We start from the raw sequence: 8,838 nt of genomic DNA on the forward strand, positions 1-8,838 counted from the left end.
AATTGCTTACTAACAACATTATATAATTCTCTTATTAATCTTCTCTTGAAACAAGCTTACCCACGAGATATATTCCAAAGTCTGTGTGTGGAAATCTGGTAATTTTGAAAATGGAAACATACTGGATTTCCTAGCTGGAATTAACCTCTTCCATACTGAAGAATGTCTTCAGTAGAGTTAAAAGAAGTGACTGCCTCATTCTTCAAATTAATGTAGCCTTCTTGTGATTTCATTGCATCATGTCTCTCACGAAAGTACTGAAGAAGCTTTTAGGCCAACATTAGAAGTGCAGGATCGACATCTAAAATGGGATATGTTCTTTGTATTTTTTATGTTTTATTTAATTTTTTTATACATGTATGATGTATATATATCATTTATATATATGGATGTTTGATACATCTACTTTTCAATTAGATTTTTCCAATTCCTTCTTAATTTCATTTTGTCATAGCCTCACAACTAGATTTTTTCAAACTTTTCTATTTGTCACTACATATCTTGCAATCACAGTGCATTCCACTTCTAAGTACGATTTCTCCTGATAATTTTTTAGGAAAAAACAGCATGCAAAACCTTGCTTGCTTGATTTGATCAGCAGTTCTCATATTCTCTTCAGTTTCTATTTGCTTGTAAAGACATGGGTTGACCTCTCAAACAGTTAAAAAAGCTGTTACATATATATTTCAAAGATTTGGATATAAGCCATAGCAAAACAGGATTTGGTTTTGGTTTGTTTATTTTCAAAAGTGTAGGAAAGTGAGGCTATCCTGCTAATCTCATGTGTTTTTGTTTTGTTTTGTTTTTTTTTACATAGGTTTTGTTTGGTTCAAAATGAGCAAAAGCAGCCATCAGAGAATTTCTGGTCCTGTGAAAGATTCGCCCCTGAATTAGCTTTCATGCTCCCAGGAAAAATAGCTTGAAAAATTGAAATCTGTAAAAGCAGAAATTTGAAATCTGTAAAAGCAGAAGAGATAACTGAGATTTTTTTTTTTTTTAATTTTTTTTTCAAATTGTATCTATTCAGGAAATCCATTTGTTAAAAAAAAAAAAAAAAAAAAAAAAAACCCAAACTTGTGAGAAGTATCTTTTTTGAAATTAATAATGAAGGATTAAGATGAAGATATATTTGAATTACAAATAAAATTATATCTGCATTTATATTTGTAAAAAGTTTTCCAATTCTACGAGAACTTTGGAGGAAGTTTCATTCATAGAAGAGGGATTTCATCACATAGGTGCTACATGAATACAACAAAAAATGATTTCTTTCCTGAGTCCTGGTGATTACTTTATGGAAAATCCATTAACTTATCTGTAAAATAATAACAGCAATCATAACTCATGAATTCCTTGTGAAACTGCAAAACCGAGCCATGATCGCTGAAGTAGAGATTATAATGAATCACCAATAACCTTAGTAAGGCTGGGATTTCTTTTCATAAGTCAGTGGCAGAGTTAAAAGATTCCTGGAGTCGTGGTATGCAGTCTTCAGTTTTAATAACTACTGAGGCCATCAAAAATAATAACTTGATTCTCTTTCATATTATTGGTGCAGGCAGTCTTCCAACACTGAGCTTCTGTAGCAGGTTGACTTCAATTATTAAGCAGTAAAAGGTGGCAGGTCTTTATCAGAAACAGAGATGAAAGAGAATATTTTGCTTTACTACAAGATGGGAAAGACATATTGCTGAACATAATAAACTGTATACTATGTGGAATACATCATAATGGGCTCTTCATTTGGCTTACATGTGGAAGATGAAACAAATATGTTCATACATTCCAGAGACATCTTTTCAGAACTTCAAACTATCTCATTTCATTCACTTTGGATAATATTTTACATCTGACAAAGAATAAGATCATTCAGCAGATTAGGTCACACAGCCTATTTGAAGCCTTTATGGATTATTCAAAGGAGATAGACTTACATGTCCTGAAAAAGTTAAGTAAATAAAACATGCATGATAAAAATCCTGGCTCAGTTCTACAGCCTTACTTAGGTAAATCTGTGCAGTAACAAATAGCAGGAAGCCACTGCTGCAGAAACAAAAGCTACTCACACTCTTGATGGAATGCAAGGACTGCAAAAGCTGCAGTTATCCTCAAGCAGGGCTGCTTCTCTGCCTTTCTGTGAGTGCAGTGTTGGTAGCTGTAGTTGTGTACCCCCCTTTAGAAATTTCTATCCGTGCAGCTACAGTTAAGGAGAGAGCACCATAAACATCAAAAGCTGTGGGTCAATATTTCCCTTTGCTTCATGAAATTCTACTCACTTCAGTGCAATTGAGTATACCATATGCAAGTCAGATCTTTTTTGGCCTGTGAGACTTAAAAGATTAACTGAAAACAAGCTTACTGAGCAAATGAAAAAATATACACCACCTTCAACATTTCTGAAGTGTTTTGACTCTGAACCTTCAGAACAATGACACACATTGTAAAGTTTTGCTTCAATAGTACAAAATCATAGTACAAAATACAGATATTTAGTAAGTCTTAATTTGTGTCTCATGTCTCATGAATGTGATTATAAGTGTTGGCCAACTGCAGCACGATGCAGACATGAACAGTGGAAGATACAGATGGTTTCTGCTTAGCACTTGTTTATAATAATGAAGTGCAAGTCAAGATGCATTCTGTGTTGTATTTTAACCTGCTGTGTAAGGCCAGTCAAAAATCTAAAAGCAAGTACCACTTAAGATACAACACTGCTTTCCTTTTTTCGAAAAACAGCCAGGGAACTGGCAAATGTTTTGATTTCTTTATATCATTTGTACATTTGTTTTTATCTTCGTTTTCTAAGACAGTTAGACTTGCAGCTCATGTTTTTCCTGTCTGTCACTGAGTTCCCTTCTCCTCCACCAAATGACTACTTGCAACGGAATCTGGTGAGAGCAGAAGTCTCGGGGACATTAAATTCCTTGTTTTGTTAAAAGAGACAGATGAGCAGCAGAAGAACTTAAGTGCTCAGATGAGGGAAAAGCAGGAAGGACTCATCCATTTTATACTCAGTCTTCTGAGCAATCTGTTCATGTATCATTCCAAATCAGCCAGAGTGTATGATTTTACACGTCTGTCATGGGCAATGGAAAACCACTGAAGAGATGAGATGCTCCTGAGAGCACTGCAATATGGGGACAGATAACAGGGAATTGGTTTACTTCAAAGTACAGGATGTAGCTAACATGAAAGATCTGCTTATATCTGTTGCTCATGGAAAAACTTGTCTAAACACCTACTTCTTCGCATAACAAAATTCTGATAGCTAAAGCAGATGGAGATACTGGCATTTTTACCATCAATGCTATTTAAGCCTGACAGCATACACCCAGCTGAGTACACTAAATGTTCAAACCAGCATTCAAATGAGAAAAGTTGAAGATTAGCAAGGAGTTGGTTCTCTGGCCTTTGGAGTACAGAGCCAGGCTATACCATTTGAGAGAGATTATGGAGATAGTTTGCTCAAAGATATCACTCAAAAGGCAACTGGACATAAGCCGAAAATGGTTAGGCTGTCATCACCCTACACAACTCCCCAATTTACTCACGGGGTTTTGTACCCTCAGACTTGCCCAAGGCCCTTCTTGCATGCAAAGTGGTATACAGCACACTTTCATACTATAAAATCACTGCCCCAGTACAGCTCTCTCACTGCCTTAGGTAATTTAAACTCAAAGTCCTCTCCCACTAGCTATGCCTTAGGGACCCGGAGGGATCAGAAGAGACAAAGGGCCAAGTGTGGACCTTAATTCTTATTAACCTTTTTTTGGTTTTATAATTAGAAGATGCTTTTTGTCATACTGATGCCTTGCTACCCCAACACTTGTTGTTTTTTTAATTAAGAAAACTAAAAGAAACTTCATGGTTAAATATTTTTTACCTTTCTTCCTTTCTTCTCCCAAAATGAAAACTAAGACATAACGAGAAACAATTATTTTCAGCAGCTTAAATGAGAAGAGGTGAAGAATGGGTTTTCAGCTGCTTTGAACAAAATCAGATGTGGAATAGGTTCCATCTCTTCCCAAAACATGTTGTACTTTCCTAAAACAAAAGACATACACCTTTTTTTTTCCCCTATTACTTTGGTTCCACAGGATCTAACATATAGTTTTGCAAACACAGGCAGATAGTTGCCTTAAATTAAACTCTGCATAAATTCCCTAACTTCTTTAAGTAGGAGAGTACTTTGCCCTGTACATGTGCTATATGTGTATCTGCACTGTTAAGGTCTTAATAAAGGCTGTCTGTCAGCAGGGTGACAGGAGCAGGAGCAGGAGCAGCTCTAACTTTGTTAGAGATATGTGAGAGACCAGATGTGCACAGCATTAATCTCCATTCTGGCTTATCTGATTCTGGTGCAACAAAGAAGTTAAGAAATGAAATAAAACCCAACTATGGCTAAAAGAAAATTCATAAAACGAAACCTCCCCACAATAAGTATCAAGAACGGAGCAGATGGCAGTTTTCTACTTGTTTAACCTTTTCTTGATGTCACGGATTACGGTTTGCGAATGGGTCTAAGAAGACAATAGTGGAATTTGTAAGTAGGGAGGCTTTTGTCTTTCTTCTGTTGGCAAAGATGCACTGATGTAATTCACAATTACCTATGTTGTTAGTTTTCTACAGTAAATGGCATTGATAATGGATAAAGTGGATTTATTCTAAACTGTGAAGGGATGAACTACAAGGCTGATAAAACTAGGTAAGTAATGTAGCCAAATATTTCTGTGTATTACAAGCAACCAGAAAAAGGAAGATCTTCCCAAACAAAATCACCCTTAGAAAGATTTCTTGTACGTCATAAATTTTTAAGCCATACCCAATGGCTTAAAATGTTGCTACTTTGCTAATCCATTCTTTCTCTTTGTTATCCCTAAGATTCATAAGCTGTCAGCTGTATTATTAACAAGTGCCTCTTACAAAGTTCAGAAATAGTACAAAATTGCAATCTGGAAGCAGCACAGAACAAGAAGTGCATGAAGTTCTTTTTAACCATGGGGACATGGAGTTGTTGACCAATTTTCAACTCCTATATTTGCAATTTTCTATATCAAAGCTTTTCAATTAATGATAATCAACTCTGTAATATCCTTTATCCTACAACTAATTCTGCTGTTTCTCTAGCTATCCTTACCGATGCATACACATTGTATTACAGAAACACTGTTTTTCAACCTTGACACAACCTCTACTTTCTCTCTACCTTTCACTCTCCTTCTAGCTGAATTCTTCACTGTCACATTACTTGTTAGCAGGGGAAACAATTCAGATTGTTTCCCCTTCTAATCTTCTAATCAATCAATCAGATCTTCTAATAAAGATGGAAAGGAAAAGATGTGAAGGAGTGTATTGAAATAAATACAAGTGTAAATGGTTAAGCAAGGTTTTCCTCTTGACTGTCACCAGCTCTTTTTGTTTGGTTAAGGTGATTCTACTTGTGATATGGCATTTTAGCAGGCACAAGATTTTCCTCTTTCTCCTTCTCTCATACAGTTGGTTGGAAATAAATCTTGTTCCTAGCATTAAAACAATAGGAGGTATTCTCAACTCTAATAGTACAATACAATGAAGAGCCTGCAAGCTTCAGCATCAATCCTGTATGAAGTTCCATAGCCCACTGTGGAGTGTATTTCCACCTTGTAGAATGCCTTTGAGAAAATGCATCCAAACATCATTGCAATGAACATTACATGTGTTTTTCATTCCATTTTCTCCTATAAAGTTTTTGTGGTGAACATGTACTTCTCTTTCACACTGATTACACATTTAATAATCTTCTATCTGGCTCTGACAGGCTTCCCACTAACAGGCTGGAAACCTTTGGGTACCCTCAAGTCTTATCTTCAGGCTAAACAGGCTAAACATTTGGGAAGGTAGGAAAGAAATGAAAAATGCAGCAGCAGCACAAACATCAACTTTTGTCTCATTCTGTCACTTGCAATCTTGTCCAGAAAGAAATACAGAGTAAATAAGGAGGCACACTGAGGACCTCTCCCCAAACAGCTTTTTGAAATACTTTAGCATGTCGCAAAATATTGACTAATACGTGTGGCACAAGGTTAATTAATTAACTGTGGAGAATATCTTCAAAAGTAGGACCATGATTAATTTTGGAAAGGAAATTGATACAAAGAAGCAAAGGGTGCAGTAGTGTTCAAGAAACTGAGGGGAGTTGGCCTGATGAGCTGCCACTGCTGGGCATGAAGTTGTAAGAAACTGGGCTGAACATCACTTTTTGTTATTTGTTTTATTTATTTTTTTTTTTTGTTATAGTTTTTTATTATTCTTTCTTTCACTCTCTCTTTCTTTATCCTTTTTTTTTCTCACTTTTCCTTCCTTTTTCTCACTCTTTTCCTTCCTTTCTCTACTTTGCTTCCTTTTCACAGAGATAATCATTTGTATTAACTTTAGCCCTGAGAGAACTCTGAAAGAAATGTGCAGATGCAGTCTATGCTCTGTGGAGGCAGAAATTTTGAGATTAAAGCATGGCATAGGAGCACTTCATAGTTTTTCAGTTACAACAAGCATCGTCTTTCAGAGGTTTTAACTTGGTAAAAAGTGGGCCATATGGTCCATAGTGGTAAGAAAAGACACACATAAGCAGAAGGGACCAAACTCTGCTCAAAAAAAAAAAAAACACAAAAAAACATCCAAACAATGAAATTTCTTAATTAAACATAGATTAGCGTTTTCATTCCTGAGCAGTTTTAGTTGAGTATTTTGAAATAAAGAGCTAAGCTAGTAGAGGCATGGGAATCTTTAACTTAAGTATTTAATTTAGGAACTGCAACCCTCTATTCAAACACTGAGGCTGAAATTGTTACCTCATTTCCACCAATTAAAAAGCTCTTTGATGTAATTGCAGTTAGTTAGAATTTGCCATGTTTGTGACAGCAAAATCTGCTCATTGTAATTCAAACCACTTTAAGTGATTTGTCAAGACAAATCAACTAAGATCAATCTATACCTCTTTTGCTGTTACACAGCTGTAAGACTTTTCCAAATTAGGAATTTTTAAGATACAAAAGTCATGTTTATGAAATTAAATATGAACATGTCTACACGTGTACCCGTACACTCACAAACAACATAATGTCTTATTTGTACAGGACAATGCAGCAGCAATCTTACACAGCAAAAATATGAAAAGACAAAATACATCTGCTTCTGTTCAATTACCCAGACAAAAACCTCTGATCTATAAAATACATTATAGACAATACCAGAAAAAAAAAAAAAAAAAAAAAAAAAAGAAAACATCTTAAAGTTTTCTAGGGGGTTGTATAAAAGACCTCCATTTTGTGATTAAATTAAAATTTAGGAGTGATGTTTGATAGATTTTGAAATTCTGCCCAATCATATTCACTTAGTTTGTGAAAGGTTGCTTGTCAAATGCTATGTCAGTGATATAAAAACAGACAGCCAGTAAATCATTCTTCCAATATAAACATCAACTAAAAATAAATAAATGTCTGCAGTAGAATGCCAACTTGATGCTCCATTAAGATGAATGTTATAAACCATGAAGCAAACTCAATATTGATGACAAGAAATCTGTAAAAAGAGACAGTAGCTCATGGTCAAATTAGGAAACTTAGTAAGACTAAGGAACAAAATAGTAAACAGAAAAAAATAGTCTTTTAAAATCAAAATTACTGCAAGTTATATTCATTGATACTATAAGAAAATAAACTATAAATATATTAAAGTATTTATAAATATTTTAAAATTGTGTTATGCAGTGTATACTGACTTTGTGTGAATCCTAGAAGTGAATCTTTCCATGTGCTTATTCTTTTGAGAACATATTTCATTATATGTGCATGTCATTGTTTGCTTCTAGCTTGAAAAACTGTGGAACTGGTTTTTCATGGTGTTAACTCCTAGAAAGATAATGAAAGCAGTTTATATCAAACTGCTGTGACAAAAACAGAAGTAAAAAGGTCATGGGAAAGAAAAAAGAAATACAGCAGGTTAAACTGTAGAATCATTAAGATTGGAAAAGATCTCTAAGATCATCTCCTCCAACCATCCATCTACCACCAGTATTGCCCACACAGAATCACAGAATCATTAAATTTGGAAAAGATCTCTAAAATCATCTTGACCTCTAATATCATCTAACAGTAGAATGGCAGGAAGTAAATCAAGTACAAAAAAAATAGGCAGTAAACTAAATGACATTCATTACCACAGAACTCCCAAGCTTCACAAGTTACTGGATCTTTTCGCTGGGCTTAAAAATGAATGAGAAAGAAATATAATCAAGACAGGTTGTGTAAGTTAATGCACAACGTTCAAACTTCAACTACAGCAAGTTATTAGTCTTGTTATTTAATCTAAAAAGTAATGAAATGGGAAAATTACTGAAAAACACGAAAGAGTAAAACAGGAGGGGGATGGAGAGCGTGCAGCAGCAGGGCAGAGAGCAGGGATGGGCATTGAGTCACACGATGATACTGGAACCTGCAGGGAGACATCAGTGGGAGAAAATGCAAAAGAAGATTGGAGATGATAAGAATTCCTAGAGTGCTTGAAATTTCTCTTTTTTGAGTCAGCATTGTAGATGAAGATGCAAATCCAAGCAGTGTGCAATAGCAGTGTGCCGAACACACCGGCTGCTCACACTGCATTTAAAATCACACGTGCTTGCTCCTAATCAGGCCTCTGATGACTTAGACAGTAAACAACCGGACTCCTGTGTGTAGGAACAAGGGTAATTTGGTGACCAGGCCTTGTGGATGAGAGCTATGAAATGCCTTATCAAGCTATGACCTACAAACTGTACTGATTTGCACAACGAAAGGAATAAAAACTTAGGCATAGACTTAGAAC

The sequence above is a fragment of the Lagopus leucura genome, unplaced genomic scaffold, assembly GCF_019238085.1.
Source record: "Lagopus leucura isolate 7727_CA_CO unplaced genomic scaffold, USGS_WTPT01 Super-Scaffold_100157, whole genome shotgun sequence".
In the NCBI taxonomy this organism is placed as follows: domain Eukaryota; kingdom Metazoa; phylum Chordata; class Aves; order Galliformes; family Phasianidae; genus Lagopus; species Lagopus leucura.